General features: G+C 40.8%; 1 long non-coding RNA gene and 1 pseudogene across 1 annotated transcript in view; both read right to left on the bottom strand.

Moving 5' to 3' along the window:
* Positions 438–1,291, bottom strand: Vom1r-ps30 (vomeronasal 1 receptor pseudogene 30; annotated as a pseudogene).
* LOC148007197 (uncharacterized) overlaps positions 5,959–23,686 on the bottom strand; it is a 137,251-nt gene continuing 119,523 nt past the window's right edge. The window contains exon 3 of the long non-coding RNA XR_015646273.1: positions 5,959–8,320. This is a non-coding gene — a long non-coding RNA (uncharacterized LOC148007197). The remainder of the gene's footprint in view (positions 8,321–23,686) is intronic.

Genomic DNA, 23,686 nt, shown 5'->3' with positions numbered 1-23,686 from the left:
TGTTTTGTTTTTGTCTGTATGTCATGTCAATTTTGAGAGTGGAGTGCTGAAGACTCCCACTATTAGTGAGTGGGGTTGGCTGTGAGATTTAAGGTTTAGCAATATTTATTTTAGAAATAGGGGTGCCATTGTATTTGGGGGGAAGATGTTTAGAATTGATATAGCCCTTTTCCTGCCCACTAAATTTTGTTGAAATTATGTTTCATTAGATATTAGAATGGGGACTTCAGATTGCTTTCAGTGTCTGAATGCTTGGAAAACTTGGCTCTAGCCATTCACTCTGAGGTGATTTCTATATTTATTGCTAAGGAGTATTTCTTAAATATGGCAGAATGGTGAGTCCTATTTTTTTAATCCATTCTGTTATCCTGTGTTTTTTCCCACTGGAAAATTGATTCCATTGATATTGAGATCTATTAATGACAAGTGAATGTAAATCACAGAGAGGTGACATGAGGGATGCTTGCTACTCAGCAATTGTAATTATAGAAAAGAGAAAAAAAAAAGAGCAACAAAGCCTCATAAAATGGAAGATATAGTATAAAAAGCCAGAAAAGTAGACACCAGTGCCAGGATATACGGTGTAGCTCTAAATTCAGGAGAGTTTCTGCTAGAACAATGAGACCTGCAGACGTGTTGAACCTTCTGCTTGTGTCTATACAGAAAGAATCATGGAGCTGCTGGACCAGGAAATAAATATAGATCAAAGGATTTTAACACATAATAGCAATGCTATACAGAGGCAGTAACTGATTTTTATCATGTCCTACAATGGAGCAGTATCTTAAATCTAATCTTTCTGTCATGTTGTTGCTATTCCTGTTGCCAAATATGTACACAATGAAAATGAAATGTATCAAAGTGTACAGGTCACAGACAAGGAAAAGGTAGCATTCCATGTATTTCTCAGCTTTGATTTTATGATACTTCCTATAGAGTTTTCTGACATTAATGGTGATGGCCTGAAAAACACTCAAAGTATAGGTGATGCTAATGGACAAACACACTCTGAACAAATCCTTAAATATCTATTAGGGGTTTGCATTCAAAATAATTAAAAACTCACTTTCCTCATTAAACTGCCATTATTTGGGGCACTTTCTCAGAGAAAATGTTGATGCCTTCGGCTGCTATTATGAATCAAATATGTTGACTTTAATGTGCACTCTTTATAGTAGAGAACTACACAGTAGAATGTAGCAGTGAAATTTCCCCAATTTCGAGGAGTCATTTATGATAAGACAGTGGTTCTGATTGTCAGATAAAATAAGTCTATTTTTTGATTCAGCACAAGTTTCTTTAGAATATGTCCCTTGTATTTCTTTGTTTATATTAACAATGGCAAATATTGACAGTATAATATTGGAAGAATCCTTTAAAGTGGAGATATTGAGCAACAGTAATAATGGGTTTTTCAATTTCAAGGGTTTAAGGAGAGCCTAGATTTTAATAAAAGATGTCTTCTCAATATTTAGACAGTAGTTGTATGTTACTGGGATATTGCTCAATGCCTTAAATTGCATATAATAATGGCAATAGAGGCAAAATTTCATAGAAAATGCAGCAATCAGGATAATGTTGTAAGTAAGAAAATCTCAATAATAACAATAAAACTTAAATATATGCAGTAGTTAATAATTCTCATCTAATATTAAAGAAATTTATTATTCTCAGTTAATATCCGTAGTCTTTTTTTTCCCCCATCTTTATTAACTTGGGTATTTCTTATTTACATTTGATTGTCATTCCCTTTCCCGGTTTCCAGGTCAACATCCCCCAACCCCTCCCCCTCCCCTTCTCTATGGGTGTTCCCCTTCCTATCCTCTTCCCATTACTGCCCTCCCCCCAATAATCATGTTCACTGGGGGTTCAGTCCTGGCAGGACCAAGGGCTTCCCCTTCTAATGGTGCTCTTACTAGGCTATTCAATGCTACCTATGAGTTTGGAAGCCAGGGACAGTACACGTATAGTATTTGGGTAGAGGCTTAGGCCCTGGAAGATCTGGTTGGTTGGCATTGTTGTTCATATGGAGTCTGAAGCCCCTTCAAGCTCTTTCTGTCCTTTCTAAGATTCCTTCAACGGGGGTCCCATTCTCAGTTCAGTGGTTTAATGATGGCATTTGCCTATATATTTACTGTATTCTGGCTGTGTCTCTCAGGAGAGATCTACATACGGTTCCTATGGGCCTGCACTTCTTTGCTTCATCCATCTTATCTAGTTTGGTGACGGTATATGTATGGGCCACATGTGGGGCACGTTGTGAATGGGTGTTCCTTCTGCCTCTGTTCTAAAATTTGCCTTCCTATACCCTCCCAAGGGTATACTTGTTCCCCTTTTAAAGAAGGAATGAAGCATTGCATTTTGGTCACCCTTCTTGAGTTTCATGTGTTCTGTGCATCTAGGGTAATTCGAGCATTTGGGCTAATATCCACTTATCAAAACACGCATACCATGTCTGTTTTTCTGTGTTTGGGTTACCTCACTTAGAACATATTTTGCAATTCCATCTATTTGCCTATGAATTTCATAAAGACATTGTTTTTCTTACCTGAGTAATATTCCATTGTGTAGATGTACCATATTTTCTGTATCCATTCCTCTGTTGAAGGGCATCTGGGTTCTTTCCAGTTTCTGGCTATTATAAATAAGGCTTCTATGAACATAGTGGAGAATGTGTCTTTGTTATGTGTTGGGGCATCTTTTGGGTATATGCCCAAGAGACGTATAGCTGGGTCCTCAGGTAGTTCAATGTCCAATTTTCTGAGGAACCTAGAGACTGACTTCCAGAACGGTTGTTCCAGTCTGCAATCCGACCAACAATGGAGGAGTGTTCCTCTTTCTCCACATCCTCGCCAGCATTTGGTGTCACCTGAGATTTTGATCTTAGCTATTCTCAGTGGTGTGAGGTGAAATCTCAGGGTTGTTTTGATTTGCATTTCCCTTATGACTAAAGATGTTGAACATTTCTTTAGGTGTTTCTCAGCCATTCTGCATTCCTCAGCTATGAATTCTTGGTTTAGTTCCAAACCCAATTTTTGATAGGGCTATTTGTCTCCCTGCAGTCTAACTTCTTGAATTCTTTGTATATTTTGGATATAAGCCCTCTATCAGTTGCAGGATTGGTAAAGATTTTTTCCCAATCTGTTGGTTGCCTTTTTTTCCTAAGAACACTGTCCTTTGCCTTACAGAAGCTTTGCAGTTTTATGAGATCCCATTTGCTGATTCTTGATCTTAGAGGATAAGCAATTAGTGTTTTGTTCAGGAAATTTGTGCCAGTGCCTATGGGTCCAAGAGGCTTCCCCACTTTTTCTTCTATTAGTTTGAGTGTATCTTGTTTGATGTGGAGGACCTTGATCCACTTGGACTTAAGCTTTGTACAGGGTGATAAGCATGGATCGATTTGCATTCTTCTACATGCTGACCTCCAGTTGAACCAGCACCATTTGCTGAAAATGCTTCCTTTTTTCTATTGGATGGTTTGGATCCTTTGTCAAAAATCAAGTGACCATAACTGTGTGGGTTCATTTCTGGGTCTTCAATTCTATTCCACTGGTCTATCTGTCTGTCTCTGTACAAATACCATGTAGTTTTCATCACTAATGCTCAGTAAAACTGCTTGAGTTGAGAGATAGTGATTCCCCCTGAAGTCCTTTTATTGTTGAGGATAGTTTTAGCTATCTGGGTTTTTTTTTGTTATTCCACTTCAATTTGCAAATTGTTCTTTCTAGCTCAATGACAAAGTGGATTGGAATTTGGAAGGATAATGCATTGAATCTGTAGATTGATTTTGGTAAAATGGCCATTTTTACTATATTAATCCTGCCAATCCATGAGTATGGGAGAATTTTCCATCTTCTGAGGTCTTCTTCAATTTCTTCCTTCAGAGGTTTGAATGTCTTATGATACAGATCTTTCACTTGCTTCGTTAAAGTCACACCGAGGTATTTTATATTATTTGGGACTATTTTGAAGGGTGTCAATTCCCTAATTTCTTTCTCAGCTTGTTTCTCTTTTGAGTAGAGGAAAGCTACTGATTTATTTGAGTTAATTTTATACACAGCCACTTTGCTGAAGGTGTTTATCAAGTTTAGTAGTTCTCTGGTGGAACTTTTGGGATCACTTAAATATACTATCATATCATCTGCAAAGAGTGATATTTTGACTTCTTCTTCTCCAGTCTGCATCCCCTTGATCTCCTTTTGTTGTCTGATTGCTCTGGCTAGAATTTCAAGAACTATATTAAAAAGTAGGGAGAGAGTGAGCAGCCTAGTCTAGTCCCTGATTTTAGTGGAAATTCTTCAAGTTTCTCTCCATTTAGTTTAATGTTAGCTACTGGTTTGCTGTATATGGTTTTTACTATGTTTATGTATGGGCACTAAATTCCTATTCCTTTCAGCACTTTTATCATGAATTTTGTCAAATGCTTTCTCAGCATCTAATGAAATGATCATGTGGTTTTAATTTTTAAGTTTGTTTATATAGTGTATTACATTAATGGTTTCCCGTATATTAAACCATCCCTGCATGCCTGGGAGGAAGCCTACTTGATCATGGTGGATGATTGTTTTATTATGCTCTTAGATTCGGTTTGCCAGAATTTTACTGAGTATTTCTGCGACTTTATTCATAAGGGGTATTGGTGTATAGTTCTCTTCCTTTTGGGATCTTTGTGTGGTTAAGTATAAGAGTAATTGTGGCTTCATAGAAAAAATTCGGTAGTGCTCCATCTGTTACAATTTTGTGGAATAATTTGGATAGTATTGGTATGAGGTCTTCTATGAAGGTCTGACAGAATTTTACACTGAACCCATCTGGACCTGGGCTCTTTTTGGTTGGGAGACCTTTAATGACTGCTTCTATTTCCTTAGGAGTTATGGGGTTGTTTAACTGGTTTATCTGTTCCTGATTTAACTTCGGTACCTGGTATCTGTCTAGGAAATTGTCCATTTCCTGCAGATTTTCAAGTTTTGTTGAATATAGGCTTTTATAATAAGATCTGATGATTTTTAGAATTTCCTCTGAATGTAGTTATGTCTCCCTTTTCATTTCTAATTTTGTTAATTTGGACACACTCTCTGTGTCCTCTCGTTAGTCTGGCTAAGGGTTTATCTATCTTGCTGATTTTCTCAAAGAACCAACTTTTGGTTCTGTTGATTCTTTCTATGGTCCTTTTTGTTTCTATTTGGTTTATTTCAGCTCTGAGTTTGATTATTTCCTGCCTTCTACTCCTCCTGGGTGTATTTGCTTCTTTTTGTTCTAGAGCTTTTAGGTGTGCTTTCAAGCTGCTGACATATGCTCTTTCCTGTTTCTTTCTGCAGGCACTCAGCGCTATGGGTTTTCCTCTTAGCACACTCATTGTGTCCCATAAGTTTGGGTATGTTGTACCTTCATTTTCAATAATTCTAAAAAGTCTTTAATTTCTTTCTTTATTTCTTCCTTGATCAGGTTATCATTGAGTAGAGCATTGTTCACCTTCCATGTATACGTGGGCGTTCTTCCCTTATTGTTGTTGAAGACCAGCTTTATTCCGTGGTGGCCTGATAGGATATATGGGATTATTTCTATCTTTCTGTATCTATTGAGCCCTGTTTTATGACCAATTATATGTTCTATTTTGGAGAAAGTACCATGAGGTGGTGAGAAGAAAGTAAATCCTTTTGTTTTAGGATAGAATGTTCTATAACTGTGTGTTAGGTCTATTTGGTTCATGACTTCTCTTAGTCTGTCTATGTCTCTGTTTAATTTCTGTTTCCATGATCTGTCCATTGAAGAGAGTGGGGTGTTGAAATATCCTACTATTATTTTGTGAGTAGCAATGTGTGCTTTGAGCTTTGTAAGGTTTCTTTTATGTATGTAGGTGTTGTTGAATTTGGAGCAGAGATATTTAGGATTGAGAGTTCATCTTGGTGGATTTTTCCTTTGATGAATGTGAAGTGTCCTTCCTTATCTTTTTTTAATGACTTTTAGTTGAAAATTGATTTTATTCGATATTAGAATGGCGACTCCATCTTGCTTCTTCAGACCATTTACTTGGAAAGTTGTTTTCCAGCCTTTCACTCTGAGGTAGTGTCTGTCTTTTTCTCTGAGGTGCGTTTCCTGTAGGCAGCAGAATTCAGGGTCCTCATTGCGTATCTAGTTTGTTAATCTTTGTCTTTTTATTGGTGAGTTGAATCCATTGATCTTGAGAGGTATTAAGGAATAGTGATTGTTGCTTCCTGTTATATTCATATTTGGATGTGAGATTATGTTTGTGTGCTTTTCTTCTCTTCGTTTTGTTGCCAAGACGATTAGTTTCTTGCTTTTTCTAGGGTATAGCTTGCCTCCTTATGTTGGACTTTATCATTTATTATCCTTTGTAGGGCTGGATTTTTAGAAAGATATTACGTAAATTTGGTTTTGTCATGGAATATCTTGGTTTCTCCATCTATGTTGCAAGTTTTTCAGGATACAGTAACCTGGGCTGGCATTTTTGTTCTCTTGGGGTCTGCATGACATCTGTCCAGGATCTTCTGGCTTTCATAGTCTCTGGTGAGAAGTCCGGTGTGATTGTGATATGTCTGCCTTTATATGTTACTTAACCTTTTTCCCTTACTGCTTTTAATATTCTTTCTTTGTTTTGTGTGTTTGGTGTTTTGACTATTATGTGACAGGAAGTGTTTCTTTTCTGGTCCAATCTATTTGGAGTTGTGTAGGCTTCTTGTATGTTTATGGGCATCTTTCTTTAGGTTAGGGAAGTTTTCTTCTATGATTTTGTTGAAGATATTTAGTGGTCTTTTGAGCTGGGGTCTTCACTCTCTTCTATACCTATTATCCCTAAGTATGGTCTTCTCATTGAGTCCTGGATTGCCTATATGTTTTAGACCAGTAACTTTTTCTGTTTTACTCTTTGACAGTTGTGTTGATGATTTCTATGGAATCTTCTGCTCCTGAGATTCTCTCTTCTATCTCTTGTATTCTGTTGGTGAAGCTTGTATCTACGGCTCCTTGTCTCTTCCTTGGGTTTTCCATATCCAGGGTTTTCTCCCTTTGTGCTTTCTTTATTGCTTCTATTTCCATTTTTGATTCCTTCACCTGTTTGATTGTGTTTTTCTAGAATTCTTTCAGGGATTTTTGTGATTCCTCTTTATAGGCTGTTACTTATTTATTTATGTTTTCTTCTGTTTCTCTAAGGGAATTCTTCATGTCCTTCTTGAAGTCCTCCATCATCATGATCAAATGTGATTTTAAATCTAGATCTTGCTTTTCTGGTGTGTTTGGATATTCAGTGTGTGCTTTGGTGGGAGAATTGTGCTCCGATGATGCCATGTAGTTTTGGTTTCTGTTGCTTGGGTTCCTGTGCTTGCCTCTTGTCATCAGGTTGCCTCTGGTGTTAACTTGTTCTGCTATTTCTGACAGTGGCTAGACCGTCCTACATTAATGTGTGTCAGGAGTGCTGTAGACCTGTTTTCCTGTTTTCTTTCAGCAAGTTATGAGAACAGAGTGTTCTGCTTTCAGGTGTGCAGTCTTTCCTGCTACTGGTCTTCAGGTGTTCCTGTAGGTGTGTGTCCTGCATCCACTAGGCAGGTCGCTTGGAGCTGAAAAGTTGTTCTTACCTGTGGTCCCGCGGCTGAAGTTCCTCATGGTTGTGCTGCTTTCTCTGTGAGGGTGGCATTCAGGAGGGAATGCACTGTATTTTCCCTGGAGCACCCATGCACTGGGGTCCCAGATGGCTTTAGGTGTTTTCCTCTGGAGTCAGAAATGTGGGCAGAGTGTAGTCTCTTCTGGCCTCCCAGGCATGTCTGCCCCTCTGAAGGTTTAGCTCTCCCTTCCCCCAGGAATTGGGTGCATGGTGTTTTGTCCTACTCCCTTCAGGTATAGGCTGTGTCTGAACTGCAGGGGACCTGCCGCTTGAATGCCCCTATCTTCTGGTTCGCAGAGGCCCTATACATTTTCCTCTTGGTCCAGGGATGTGGGCAGGTATGAGCAGTATTGGTGGTCTCTCCCGCTCTGCAGTCTCAGGAGTGCTGACCTGTCCAGGCAGTGAGCTCTCTCACCCACGGGGTTTTGTGAGCAGGGAGCTGTGGACTTGGATCAGCGAGCTTGGGGCTCCAGCTAAAAAATGAAGTGTCTGGTCCCAGTGGAATTTTGGTTCTGTGTGCCCTGAGTCCACTAGGCAGGTCGATTGTAGCAGAAAAGTTGGTCTTACCAGTGGTTCCACAGCTGAAGTTGCTCCTGGGGGGCTGCTTTTGAGCTCTCTGTGAGGGCAGCAACCAGGAGTGCCTGTGCCGACTTTTCCCAGGGCCCCCGTGCACCGGGGTCCCAGATGGCATTAGGTGTTTTCCTGTGGAGACAGAAATGTGGGCAGAGTGTAGTCTCTTCTGGCTTCCCAGGTGTGTCTGCCCCTCTGAAATTTGAGCTCTCCCTCTCATGGGATGTGGGTGCAGGGAGCTTTTGACAGGGTCCCTTCAGGTCCAGGCGGTGTGTGGTCCACAGGGGACCTGCTGCTTGAGTGCCCTATCCGTAGTCTTTTGAAAGGGCAAAAGTATCTTGATCTTGTCTGAGGTAGAACCACCTTCAGTTTACTATGAAATTGACAATCATGCCCTCTTTTAACCCTCTCAATAAATGCCCATGTGAAAGTAGATGACACTATTCGAGAAGTTGGACTTCAAATTATTCCATCATTCTGTACGTTTTTGTATTGTGTTAATCTGATTGCTTACTTTCCTTCTCTCTGCAACCCATTTTACTACCTCTCTGGTTTTAGTTTGTGTCTGTACATGTCTGTGTCTGTGAACGTCTCTCTCTCTCTCTCTCTCTCTCTCTCTCTCTCTCTCTTTCTCTCTCTGTGTGTGTGTATGTGTGTGTGCATGTGTGTACAGGTTCTAAGGCTTGTTCCAAAATGCTAACATATTGGTGAATTTTGTGCATTTTTTAAAGAGTTAAGTTTTTAAAACATATTCTACAATTAATTGTGGTTGGTACTCTTTCAGAGGGCCCCCAGCACCCATGTGTTAGCTTAAAATGAACTTTGCATAACTCTGATTCTATGTAAACCAACACTCTTTTGTTCCTCCTCTACATAGTGGACATATATAAAATATGCTCACATTTAAGCAAAAATCACATACATATAAAACCAAATAAATATGTTTTAATTACATTTGGTTTTAACATATATGCCTCTCTAAGTAGTGGTACCATGAGTTTCTGGAAGAAAAAATATTACATCACCAGTCTCCTATCTCTACAAATCTGATGTCACTTAGCAAATATTGGTGATATCATGAACATAGCAAAATACATAATAAGTGGAGGGTGTAGCTCAAACTGAGACAGGGAATCACATTAGTTAGTACAGGAATCCTTATCTCGAAAGCAAGCTCACATTTTTAATTTTTACTAACTAAAGAAAGAAAATGGAAGAGACACCTAGAAAGTCAAAGAATATATTTTTCTTGTTTCAAAGTGGGGTAGTTTTTAATTCTTTCGGAGGGACTATACTTCAAATTATATTTGCATGAATATTTTCCATTTCAGGATACTCCAGGTGCATACAAAGGGTCATATTTATCTTTTAGTTAAGACATATGAAGTATAAATACTATAAACCAACCTCTAAGTGAAACAGACATGCAAACCAAATAAAGTTTGCACAACTTTTTTCAAAATAATTTATCATTTCCAAATTTTTATGTATTCCACAAGCCCCTTATAGAAAGATATCACATTTATACCCAGAGCCATAGACTTTGTCAACTAGAAGAAGTTTCAGTCAGTGAAGTTGATGAGCTCCTGAATTCACTATAACATGATGTAAAATGGGATATACAGAACTCTGGGTTCCACTCTGTCTGGATGTACACCAAAAAGCCCTTGTCACATTGGTTGGCTCGAAGTTTATTTCAGCTATCTAATATACTAGGTAGTTTCATTTCTCTAAACTGAATGTTTGAAAACAATAATGAATATCCAATGCCTGTTTTCATCTTTGGCACCTGGAGCTTCTAGTTAATCGTTCTTACAAAAAATAGAAGTTAAACTAATAACTTAAAGAGCTCTGGACTTTTTAACATGCTTATAACCATTCATATTCATTCTCAATCTATTGCATTCCATCTTCCAATACTTATTCCTGCTTCACACACATACATCCATACTGCTGAACTATGTCCTCTGTGCTTGACAATGTTGTTTCCATTTGGACATCAGAGTAGTGTGATTACCCAAGAAGTTAAGTCCTATTAACTTAATCTCATAGAGCAACAGTTCTACATGATCAAAACCATTTGCTAGATAATGTAACTGATAATCTGTGTATCAGATATCACTATTATGATCTAAAACACTAGAAAACTATACATATGAAGTAGTAACAAAATAATTTTATGGTTTGCGGCCAAAGCAGTATGAGTTAAAAAGCCACAGCATTATAAGCTTAAGAATTACTGTCATAGATGAAGGTGGAAGGTCATTAGACTCTCACCTTAGACTCTGGGTACTTACTAACTCAGCCTGAATTGGGAGTTCAGACAGGAATTAGGCGAAATATATATGTGGAATGGAATGTTGATTATGGTATGGTCTAAAATGATGGTTTTTTTAAATAAATAATTAGGAATTTAGAGTTGGAGATTGTCTGTAAGTTAGCTGCCCAAGAGTCATTCTTCCCAAGTGCAATTTTCCCTTCTTTGAGTCCTTTCAATCCCTCCCATCATCAACTTTCTCCATTAGATCCACACCTTTCTGTTTCCCTTGAAATAATAAAAAATTAAAAAAGAGCAGGTCTCTCAGGCATCTACTGAACATGGCCAATAAGTTGCAATAAGATTATGCATAAAGGCTCCTATCTAAGCTGAATGAAGAGGAGTGAAAGAAAAAAAGCTTAACAACCATAGCACATTTATCCAAAGCACCTCGTTCAGACTCATGCATGATCCCTATTTTTCCCTTCAGTATCTATGAACCCTTGTGTGAGCTCTCATTTGTTTAGTCTATGGGCTGTGTGGTAATGTGAAAGTGATAAAACACGCTTTTAAGTCAAGACTATGGGAAGTAAGATGCAGGCATATTTTTTTGAGTTCTAGGCCAATCTGCTCTGCAGAAAAATAGCCAAGGCTGCTGCGAGTTCATGTGTAAAGGAATGGCAGGGATGTCCTCTATGTAAACCCTGGGGGCAACACAGCAACAACAGTATCTCCTGCAGAAGGACCTAACTGAGGACTCCCTTAGAGTCCAAGGATTGCTGGTGCAAATAACGAAAGCCAATCAGGAATTGTTTAGTAGAAGAGATACTTTCTGGAGACCAGCATGGATGAGGGTGAGGGTATTAAAGGAGCTTGCAGCAGTGTTCAGAGAGTTTGTTTCTCACATACTCCGAAAGTCTCTGTTGTTGACTCTGTACCAACTCACCATTAATCCACAAGGGCAGGTACGGATGGGCGGAGGGAGCTGTCCAGGGCACATGCACTATTTGGTACCCTGCATAGTCAACGGACCACTTCATCATCTTCATTTTGTGGTTACTTATGAACCTCATTTTCTGGTGTTTTTGCTTATTGCTGCAAGGACTGCACTTATGGTTCAATGTTGGGAGTGATGCCCTTGAAACTCTCCATTATTAATGTTATTATTATGGTTAGAATTAAGTATGACTGGGTTCATGGAAAATTCCCAGCCAGCTGCAGAAGACTAATACAAATCTGATGGTCAAAATGAATAATAAAATGATAAACTGTGACCTTGCTGAGAAATACATCTGACGTCAAGAATGTGATGACCTGTAACCTTTCTGAAAAACCAACATCCTGCTGACTAATAGATATGACAAACCTGTGACCTTGCTGACAACCTGTCAACATCAGCCTATTCTTTGACCACACAAATATTGTATCCTTGGCCTGCGTAAATGTTTCTTACTTCCCCCGTCCCTCTGTTACCCGTGTTATGGTATAAATTCAGCTTTGGAGAAAAATAAAATTGTTGCCTTGATCAGACACTTGTCTTGGCATCCTTCTTCGTGTGTCTTGTCCCACATTCTCTTCCAGGTACCCAGTATCGTCGTTGACTGTTCTGCAGGATCTGACAAATGGCTCCCGACATGCGGGGGTTTGGAGGTCTACTGGAGAACATCCTCCCCTGTGAATAGACAGGCCTGTCTTCTTTTGTTGGAGACATTGCTCCCGTGCCCCAGGCTACCGTGGGCCGAACGACCTTGGTTCAGCTGCTTGGTGTGTATTTCTCCCCGAATGATGCAGATCTCAGTGGTGAGTGATGGGACAAGAACTCTCGACACAAGACCTTTTTGTGTCTGGTCTTAAGGAATCTCTCGTGTTTTTAGCAGGAGTCCCAATCTCACGCTCCTTGCTTCCAGTTCACTGCTCCCAAACCCCGTGGGAGAGAGAGCGCACTGTTGAGACAGGTGGGCACTCCTGAGACTGCAGAGCGGAAGAGACCACCAACATTGCCCACCCCTGCCCACATCCCTGGCCCAAGAGGAAACTGTATACGGCCTCTGGGTTCCCTTGGATAAGGGCACAGGAGCAGGAAATCCTCTGTGTCTGAGACACCTCTGAAACCTGAGGGGACTGACCAGATAAACAGTTCTCTGCACCCAAATCCCGTGGGAGGGAGAGCTAAATCTTCAGAGAGGCAGACACACCTGGGAAACCAGAAGAGACTAACTTGGCCCATATCTCTGACTCCAGAGGAAAACACCAAACGCCATCTGGAACCCTGGTGCACGGAAGCTCCCGGAAAGGGCTGCGCTGATCTTCCTGGTTGCTGCCGCCATGGAGAGCTCATAAGCAACACCCCACGAGCAAACATGAGCCTGGGGACCACAGGGAAGACAAACCTTCCAGCTCCAAGCGACCTGCCTGGCAAACTCAAGACACAGGCCCACAGGAACAGCTGAAGACCTGTAGACAGGAAAAACTACACGCCCAAAAGCAGAACACTCTGTCCCCATAACTGGCTGAAAGAAACAGGTCTACAGCACTCCTGACACACAGGCTTATAAGACTGTGAAGCCACTGTCAGAAATAGCAGAACAAGTTAACACCAGAGATAATCTGATGACAAGAGGCAAGCACAGGAACCCAAGCAACAGAAACCAAGACTACATGGCATCATCAGAGCCCAAATCTCCCACAAAAGCAAACACAGAATATCCAAACACACCAGAAAAGCAAGATCTAGTTTCAAAATCATATTTGATCATGATGCTGGAGGACTTCAAGAAAGACATGAATAACTCCCTTAGAGAAACACAGGAAAACATAAACAAATAGAAGCCTACAGAGAGGAATCACAAAAATCCCTGAGAGAATTCCAGAAAAAAATAAATAAACAAGTAGAAGCCTATAGAGAGGAATCACAAAAATCCCTGAAAGAATTCCAGGAAAACACAATCAAACAATTGAAGGAATTAAAAAATGGAAATAGAAGCAATCAAGAAAGAACACATGGAAACAACCCTGGATATAGAAAAGCAAAGGAAGAGAAAAGGAGCCATAGATACAAGCATCACCAATAGAATACAAGGGATAGAAGAGAGAATCTCAGGAGCAGAAGATTCCATAGAAATCATTGACTCAATAGTCAAAGATAATGTAAAGCGGAAAAAGCTACTGGTCCAAAACATACAGGAAATCCAGGACTCAATGAGAAGATCAAACCTAAGGATAATAGGTATAGAAGAGAGTGAAGACTCCCAGCTCAAAGGACCAATAAATATCTTCAACAAAATCATAGAAGAAAACTTCCCTAACCTAAAAAGAGGAGATACCCATAGGCATACAAGAAGCCTAAAGAACTCCAAGTATATTGGACCAGAAAAGAAACACCTCCCATCACATAATAGTCAAAACACCAAATGCACAAAATAAAGAAAGAATATTAAAAGCAGTAAGGGAAAAAGGTCAAGTAACATATAAAGGCAGACCTATCAGAATCACACCAGACTTTTAGCTGGACACTATGAAAGCCAGAAGATCCTGGACAAATGTCATACAGACCCTAAGAGAACACAAATGCCAGCCCAGGTTACTGTATCCTGCAAAACTCTCAATCAACATAGATGGAGAAACCAAGATATTCCATGACAAAACCAAATTTACACAATATCTTTCTACAAATCCAGCACTACAAAGGATAATAAATGGTAAAGCCCAACATAAGGAGGCAAGCTACACCCTAGAAGAAGCAAGAAACTAATCGTCTTGGCAACAAAACAAAGAGAAGAAAAGCACACAAACATAACCTCACATCCAAGTATGAATATAACAGGAAGCAATAATCACTATTCCTTAATATCTCTCAACATCAATGGTCTCAACTCCCCAATAAAAAGACATAGATTAACAAACTGGATACGCAATGATGACCCTGCATCCTGCTGCCTACAGGAAACACACCTCAGAGACAAAGACAGACACTACCTCAGAGTGAAAGGCTGGAAAACAACTTTCCAAGCAAATGGTCAGAAGAAGCAAGCTGGAGTCGCCATTCTAACATCGAATAAAATCAATTTTCAACTAAAAGTCATCAAAAAAGATAAGGAAGGACACTTCATGTTCATCAAAGGAAAAATACACCAAGATGAACTCTCAATCCTGCATATCTATTCTCCAATCCAAGGGCACCTACATACATAAAAGAAACCTTAATAAAGCTCAAAACACACATTGCACTTCACACAATAATAGTAGGATATTTCAATGCCCCACTTTCATCAATGGACAGGTCATGGAAACAGAAATTAAACAGAGACATAGACAAACTAAGAGAAGTCATGATTCAAATGGACTTAACAGATATTTATAGAGCATTCTATCCTAAAGCAAAAGGGTACACATTCGTCTCAGCTCCTCATGGTACTTTCTCCGAAATTGATCATATAATTGGTCATAAATCAGGCCTCAACAGATACAAAAGGTAGAAATAATCCCATGCGTGCTATCAGACCACCATGGCCTAAAGCTGGTCTTCCATAACAATTAGGGAAGAACGCCCACATATACGTGGATGTTGAACAATGCTCTACTCAACGATAACCTGGTCAAGGAAGAAATAAACAAAGAAATTAAAGACTTCTTAGAATTTAATGAAAATGAAGATACAACATACCCAAACTTATGGGACACAAAGAAAGCTGTTCTAAGAGGAAAACTCATAGCTCTTAGTGCCTGCAGAAAGAAACAGGAAAGAGCATATGTCAGCAGCTTGACATCACACCTAAAAGCTCTAGAACAAAAAGAAGCAAATACACCCAGGAGGAGTAGCAGGCAGGAAATAATCAAACTCAGAGCAGAAATCAGCCAAATAGAAACAAAAAGGACCATAGAAAGAATCAAGAGAATCAAACGTTGGTTCTTTGAGAAAATCAACAAGATAGATAAACCCTTAGCCAGACTAACGAGAGGACACAGAGAGTGTTTGCAAATTAACAAAATCAGAAATGAAAAGGGAGACATAACTACAGATTCAGAGGAAATTCAAAAAAATCATCAGATCTTACTATAAAAGCCTATATTCACCAAACTTGAAAATCTGCAGGAAATGGACAATTTCCTAGACAGATACCAGGTACCAAAGTTATACCAGGAACAGATAAACCAGTTAAAGAACCCCATAACTCCTAAGGAAATAGAAGCAGTCATTAAAGGTCTGCCAAGCAAAAAGAGTCCAGGTTCAGGGGGGTTCAGTGCAGAATTCTATCAGACCTTCGTAGAAGACCTCATGCCAATACTATACAAACTATTCCACAAAATTGAAACAGATGGAACACTACCGAATTCCTTGCATGAAGTCACAATTAGTCTTATACCTAAACCACACAAAGACACAACAAAGAAAGAGAACTTCAGACCAATTTCCCTTATGAATATCGACGCAAAAATACTCAATAAAATTGTGGCAAACCGAATCCAATAGCACATCAAAACAATCATCCACCACGATCAAGCAGGCTTGATCCCAGGCATGCAGGGATGGTTTAATATATGGAAAACCATCAACGTGGTCCATTACATAAACAAACTGGAAGAACAAAACCACATGATCATTTCATTAGATGGCGAGAAAGCATTTGACAAAATTCAACACCCCTTCATGATAAAAGTCCTGGAAAGAATAGGAATTCAAGGCCCATACCTAAACATAGAAAAGCCATATACAGCAAACCAGTTGCTAACATTAAACTAAATGGAGAGAAACTTGAAGCAATCCCACTAAAATCAGGGACTAAACAAGGCTGCCCACTCTCTCCCTACTTATTCAACATAGTTCTTGAATTTCTAGCAGTGCAATCAAACAACAAAAGGAAATCAAGGGGATACAGATTGGTAAAGAAGAAGTTAAAGTATCACTATTTGCAGATGTTATGATATTACATTTAAGTGATCCCAAAAGTTCCACCAGAGAACTACTAAAGCTGATAAACAACTTCAGCAAACTGGCTGGGTTTAAAATTAACTCAAATAAATCAGTAGCCTTCTTCTACACAAAAGAGAAACAAGCCGAGAAAGAAATTAGGGAAACGACACCCTTCATAATAGAACCAAACAATATAAAGTACCTCGGTGTGACTTTAACCAGGCAAGTAAAAGATCTGTACATTAAGAACTTCAAGACTCTGAAGAAAGAAATTGAAGAAGACCTCAGAAGATGGAAAGATCTCCCATGCTCATGGATTGGCAGGATTAATATAGTATAAATGGCCATTTTACCAAAATCAATCTACAGACTCAATGCAATCCCCATCAAAATACCAATCCAATTCTTCAAAGAGTTAGACAGAACAATTTGCAAATTCATCTGGAATAACAAAAAACCCAGGATAGCTAAAACTATTCTCAACAGTAAAAGGACTTCAGGGGGAATCACTATCCCTGAACTCAAGCAGTATTACAGAGCAATAGTGATAAAAAACTGCATGGTATTGGTACAGAGACAGACAGATAGACCAATGGAACAGAATTGAAGTCCCAGAAATAAACCCACACACCTATGGTCACTTGATTTTTGACAAAGGAGCCAAAATCATCCAATGGAAAAAAGATAGCATTTTCAGCAAATGGTGCTAGTTCAACTGGAGGTCAACATGTAGAAGAATGCAAATTGACCCATACTTATCACCCTGTACAAAGCTTAAGTCCAAGTAGATCAAGGACCTCCACATCAAACCAGATACACTCAAACTAATAGAAGGAAAACTAGGGCAGCATCTCGAACACATGGGCACTGGAAAAAATTTCCTGAACAAAACACCAATGGCTTACGCTCTAAGATCAAGAATCAGCAAATGGGATCTCATAAAACTGCAAAGTTTCTGTAAGGCAAAGGACACTGTGGTTAGGACAAAAAGGCAACCAACAGATTGGGAAAAGATCTTTACCAGTCCTACAACTGATAGAGGGCTTATATCCAAAATATACAAAGAACTCAAGAAGTCAGACCACAGGGAGACAAATAACCCTATTAAAAAATGGGGTTCAGAACTAAACAAAGAATTCACAGCTGAGGAATGCCGAATGGCTGAGAAACACCTAAAGAAATGTTCAACATCTTTAGTCATAAGGGAAATGCAAATCAAAACAACCCTGAGATTTCACCTCACACCACTGAGAATGGCTAAGATCAAAAACTCAGGTGACAACAAATGCTGGCGAGGATGTGGAGAAAGAGGAACACTCCTCCATTGTTGGTGGGGTTGCAGACTGGTAAAACCATTCTGGAAATCAGTCTGGCGGTTCCTCAGAAAATTGGACATTGAACTACCTGAGGATCCAGCCATGCCTCTCTTGCGCATATACCCACAAGATGCCCCAACATATAAAATAGTCACGTGCTCCACTATGTTCATAGCATCCTTATTCATAATAGCCAGAAGCTGGAAAGAACCCAGATGCCCTTCAACAGAGGAATGGATACAGAAAATGTGGTACATCTACACAATGGAATATTACTCAGCTATCAAAAACAATGACTTTATGAAATTCGTAGGCAAATGTATGGTACTGGAAAATATCATCCTGAGTGAGGTAACCCAATCACAGAAAAACACATGCTATGCACTCATTGATAAGTGACTATTAGCCCAAATGCTTGAATTACCTTAGATTTATAGAACACATGAAACTCAAGCCGGATGATCAAAATGTGAATGCTTCACTCCTTCTTTAAAAGGGGGAACAAGAATACCCTTGGCAGGGAATAGAGAGGCAAAGATTAAAACAGACACAGAAGGAACACACATTCAGAGCCTGCCCCACATGTGGCCCATATATATACATCCACCCAATTAGACAAGATGGATGAAGCAAAGAAGTGCAGGCCGACAGGAGCCGGATGTTGATCTCTCCTGAGAGACACAGCCAGAATACAGCAAATACAGAGGTGAATGCCAGCAGCAAACCACTGAACTGAGAATAGGACCCCCGTTGAAGTAATCAGAGAAAGAACTGGAAGAGCTTGAAGTGGCTCGAGACCCCATATGAACAACAATGCCAAGCAACCAGAGCTTCCAGGGACTAAGCCACTACCTAAAGACTATACATGGACTGACCCTGGACTCTGACCTCATAGGTAGCAATGAATATCCTAGTAAGAGCACCAGTGGAAGGGGAAGCCCTGGGTCCTGCTAAGGCTGAACCCCCAGTGAATGTGATTGTTGGGGGGAGGCCGGGAATGGGGGGAGGGTGGGGAGGGGAACACCCGTAAAGAAGGGGAGGGGGGAGGAATTAGGGGGATGTTTGCCCGGAAACCGGGAAATGGAATAACATTCAAAATGTAAATAAGAAATAGTCAAGTTAATAAAATAAATTAATAAATAAATTAATAAATAAATAAATAAAATTTAAAAAAAAGGAATCCCTCAATATGCAAGGAATTCGTGGTAAACGTAAAGTCCTTAGAAAATTTCTAGATTTTGTAGGAGACACTTGACCTTGATTCCCATCAGAGGGTACAACTGATGAAAACACTGGCGAAGTATTGGTTACTGCCTTAGAGATTATTATGAGACCTTTGGTCCTGAAAGAGTTCCTGTTACTACCTTTAGTTATTGGTCCTGAATTAATGATGTTCTTAGGATCTCCCCACAGTGGCCAGATTTACAAGATATAGTTTTGACTGGAGAAAGAGCCCTTCAGGAGGCATCTTGCCCAACTATGAGCGAGCCTCCCCCAGCCTTCTTCATATTCCTTGGTGATTGTTAAGATGGAGGAGGCTACTTCTGAAGGAGGTAAAGATTGTGGCTCTGGTAAACCTGACACACTGCCAACTAATAACCCCCCTTCATGTCCCTCAGCCCCTCCCTGTGAGGCCTTACATCCAGCCCTGACAACGCCGTGTGATGGTCCGTTGTCCCCAGGAGAAGGGGCTGACTTGGAAGCTGAAGCAGCTGCTGATGATTCCGATCCTCCTAGAACTCTCCCAGCCCTGACACTTAAGAGTGGCGAACCTCTGCCTCCCTTTGTTCTGCTCCCACCATATGGTGTTCTAGATTCTTTACCTTTCCTCCCATGGCCACAGCACGAGGAAAGTGACAGGGGACGTTACTTTCCTAAGAGACATGGTTGAGACTAGAAAAGAACAAGTCCAACTATTGCGAGCTCTTCAGGAATTGGAGGGTGAATTGTCAGATCTTTTCTTCCCAGCTGCCAGTCCTCCACACGGCTCAGCCACCAAAAAACAGAAACCAAAGCCTAATCTCCGTTTTAGCCTTCCCTTTGTCACTACATAGTGGTTCGCAGGTTCCAAATCACCCTGCTAAACCTGGTAATCTCTCTGAATCAGGGCAAGGTTCTGAGGAAGAACCAGAACCTGAGACCCAAAATTCTCCCAAATAGGAAGCCACCACCACTGATCCGGCCCCAGAGGGCCCGCCTCGTTATCGTTATAGGCCCCTAGATCGTGAGGTCTTAGGCAGCTGTTTCTAATTATGGACCAGTTGCTCCTTTTACCTTGGCCTTGCTTGAATTCAGCACAGAAGGGTGGCTTACCCCATGGGAATTCTCCTAATTAGCCAGAGCCACCTTGAATGGAGGAGACTTTGTTTTATGGAAATCTGAAATGGCCGAGGCAGTAAAAGATATCGAAAGAAAAAATCGCTCTCACGCCAGCTCCCATTCTTGGACAGCAGCGAAACTTTTAGGAGAACCACCACACCACACACTTGAGGCACAAATTCTGTTCCCCCTGGCCTGTTAGCCCAGGTCTGTCAGTCATGTTTGGATGCATGGAAAAAAAACTTCCTCCAAAGAACAGCGCTTCTGCCACTTTGACTAATGTCCTTCAGGTACCTGATGAGCCATACAGTGCCTTTATCAGCCGACTCGCTAAAACTGCTAAACGGCTGTTTGGCATACAAGAGCCTGAGAATCCCTTTATAAAACAACTTGCTTATGAGAACGCCAACCCAGCCTGCCAAGATATTTTAAAACACCACCGTTCTAAGCCCTTAGCTGAATATGTTCACCTATGTGTTGGGGTGGGGACCGGTCATGCTATTGGACTAGCAATTGGCGCTGCCCTACAGTGGGATGGGGTGTCAAACACCAACAAGACCTGCTTTAACTGTAAACAGGTGGGCCATTTTATGCGAGAATGTCCTTATCCCAAGATGAATGAAAGAGAAAAACTAACTTGACAGGACAGAGAGAGATGGACATTGCTCCATCCCCACGCCCTTGTCCCACAACACTTTGTCGCCCTTGCCATCGCGGCATGCCACTGGGCAAGAGAATGCAGGACCAAGACTGACAGTCAGGGAAGTCCTCTGCCCTCTCGCCAGTCGGGCAACTTCCTGCGGGGGCAGCCTACGGCCCCCTTCCCAGGGACAGGCCCTGGGGCAATAGGGTTTGTACCTCAGACTTCCAATGTTCGCCAGCTCTCTCCGTCACCAATCTCTGGCGGGACACAAGCAGTAGCTCAGGATTGGATCTCTGTGCCTCCTCCAGCACAATATTAATACCTGAAGAAGGCATCCAGGCTCTGCCTACAGGAGTTTACGGTCCCTTGCCTCCAGGGATTTTGGGCCTGATATTGGGCCTTGCTTCTTCTTCCACTAAAGGGCTTCAGATACCTCCAAGAATAATAGACATAGAACAAAATGGGGAAATGCAGGTTCTGGCCAGGGCCTCCAATGACCCCATATTTGTATCCTCTCAACAGGCCATTGCTCGGTTAGTTTTACTTCCCAAAATTTTAATTAACAATCCATATTACAAAGATTCCAGAAAACCAAAAGAGCGTGGAATATCTGAGGTATTTTGGGCCCAAAGGATTTCTGCCTCTCGCCCCATGCTTATTTTTAAGTTAAATGGAAAGTATTTGCAAGGCCCGATAGACTCTCGGGCCAATGCCACGGTCATTTAAAGCAAATTTTGGCCAGCTACATGGCCACATACTGATTCTGCCACACATCTTCAGGGCATAGGACAGACTAAAAATCCTCAGGTCACTGCTCAGACCCTAATTTGGACAGATTTTGAAGGCAATTCAGGAACTATCATTCCTTATGTTATACCAGATTTACCTATCAATCTCTGGGGGAGAGATGTTCTTTCTCAGATGAATGTGATTATGTGCATCCCCAATGAAGCAGTTCCCAAACAAATATTAGCCCAGGGTTTATTACTAGGTCAAAGATTAGGCAGGCAGGCCCAAGGCACTAGAAAACCATTATCTGTGTCACAAAAATTAGACCGAGGCGGCTTGGGGTCTTTACCCCCACATTTTCCCCAGCGGCCACAATCATGCATGCTCCCCAGATCCCTTACCATGCAGAAAAGATATCTTGGAAAACAGAGTCTGTGGTTTGTCTTGGTCAGTGGCCATTATCTCAGGAGAAATTGATTGCTGCCAGACAGTTAGTGTAGGAACAACTGGTAGCAGGACATATTGAGCCTTCCTCGTCTCTATGGAATACACCCATATTTGTGATTAAGAAAAAGGCTGGTAAATGGAGGCTGTTACAAGATCTCAGAGCAGTGAATAAGGTAATGATCCCAATGGGGGCCTTACAACCTGGTCTTCCTTCCCCTATAGCTATTCCAGCCGAATTTGCTAAAATTATTACTGATCTAAAAGACTGCTTTTTTACTATTCCCCTGCATCCAGATGATTGTTATCATTTTGCCTTTAGGGTTCCCCAGATCAATTTTCAAGGACCCATGGATCGCTTTCATTGGAAGGTTTTGCCCTTGGGTATGGCCAATAGTCCCACCCTGGCTCAAAAGTTTGTGGCCCAGGTGACATTGCCTGTAAAGAGAGCCTGGCCACAGGTTTATTTTTTACATTACGTGGATGATATTCTATTAGGAGCTCTTGAGAAATCACATGCCTTTGCTTGCTTCCAACATCTTCGAGAAGCACTTGAGATACGGGGTCTGAAGATGGCTCCTGAAAAAATTCAGATAAATGAACCCTATTCTTATTTGGGCTACGAGTTGGCTTTTGGACAAATTCATACTCCTAAGATAGAATTACAGCTGTCATCTCTTAAAGCCTTACATGATTTCCAACAGTTGTTGGGAAACCTTCAGTTTTTTTGCCTTTATCTTAAGATTCCCCCTGAAGCTTTAGTTCCTCTTAGTGAACTTCTTTCTGGTGATTCTCATCCCTTGTCATCTTGGGGCCTTACCGCTCAGGCTATCTCAGCCTTACAACAGACAGGTCAAGCCATTTCCTCTGAGACCTCATTTCAGATATCCTATGCTTTCCCTTTATATTTTATAGTTTGTGCTACCACCCATACTCCGCTGGGAGTTTTTTTGGCAACAACCCTGAGCCCCCAGAGAGAAGGGCCGCCCTCTATTTTGGGTTTATTTACCCTCCAATCCTAGCAAGGTTCTGGCCACTTATTATTCATTAGTCACTGCCCTTATACTTAAGGGGAGAAAGCTGCCTAGACAATATTTTGGAAAAGATCCAGAAAATATTCTAGTACCTTATACCTCTGAGCAGGTTGATTGGCTATTCCAAACTAATAATGATTGGGCCATAGCCTATGCCTCTTTGGCAGGCGTTTTTGATAATCATTATCCTAGTGACCCCCTCATAAAATTTGTTAAGATACATCCACTAACATTCCCTAGGTATCTCAGGTTCCTCTAAAGGAAGGCATTTTAGTCTTTACAGACGGTTCTTCAACTAGTAAGGCTGCCTATGTTGTACAGGATCAGGCCACCACTATGCAGTCTCCCTATATCTCTGACCAATTGGTTGAATTATTTGCAATATTATAAGTTTTTAAGCTTTTGGCAACTACCCCCTTTAATCTTTACACTGATAGTGCCTATGTGGCCCATTCCATCCCCATGCAGAGACAGTCCCATGTATTAAGCCTGCTTCTACAGCCTCCAAATTATTTACAGAAATCCAGTCCCTTATTGTAAATAGGACAGAGCCAATTTTTATAGTACATTTGAGAGCCCATTCAGGCCTAGATGGCCCCTTTTCAAAAGGTAATGTCGTGGCAGATGAGGCCACCCATGTTATGCTCCCCACTTTCCTGAGCCCTATAGACCAGACAAAGTGGGCTCATGCCCTGCATCATTTAAATGCCTCCACTTGCACCAAATGTTTAAAATTACTAGGGAACAAGCCAAAGAAATAGTAAAGTCCTGTGGCGGATGCATCACCTTGTTGCCAGTCCCTCACTCGGGAGTTAATTCACTTGGAACGATTCCTAATGAGTGAT

Source organism: Rattus norvegicus, chromosome 1 (genome assembly GCF_021556685.1).
Source record: "Rattus norvegicus strain SHRSP/BbbUtx chromosome 1, alternate assembly SHRSP_T2T, whole genome shotgun sequence".
NCBI classification, from domain to species: domain Eukaryota; kingdom Metazoa; phylum Chordata; class Mammalia; order Rodentia; family Muridae; genus Rattus; species Rattus norvegicus.
This window is presented reverse-complemented; position numbering and strand designations above follow the sequence as displayed.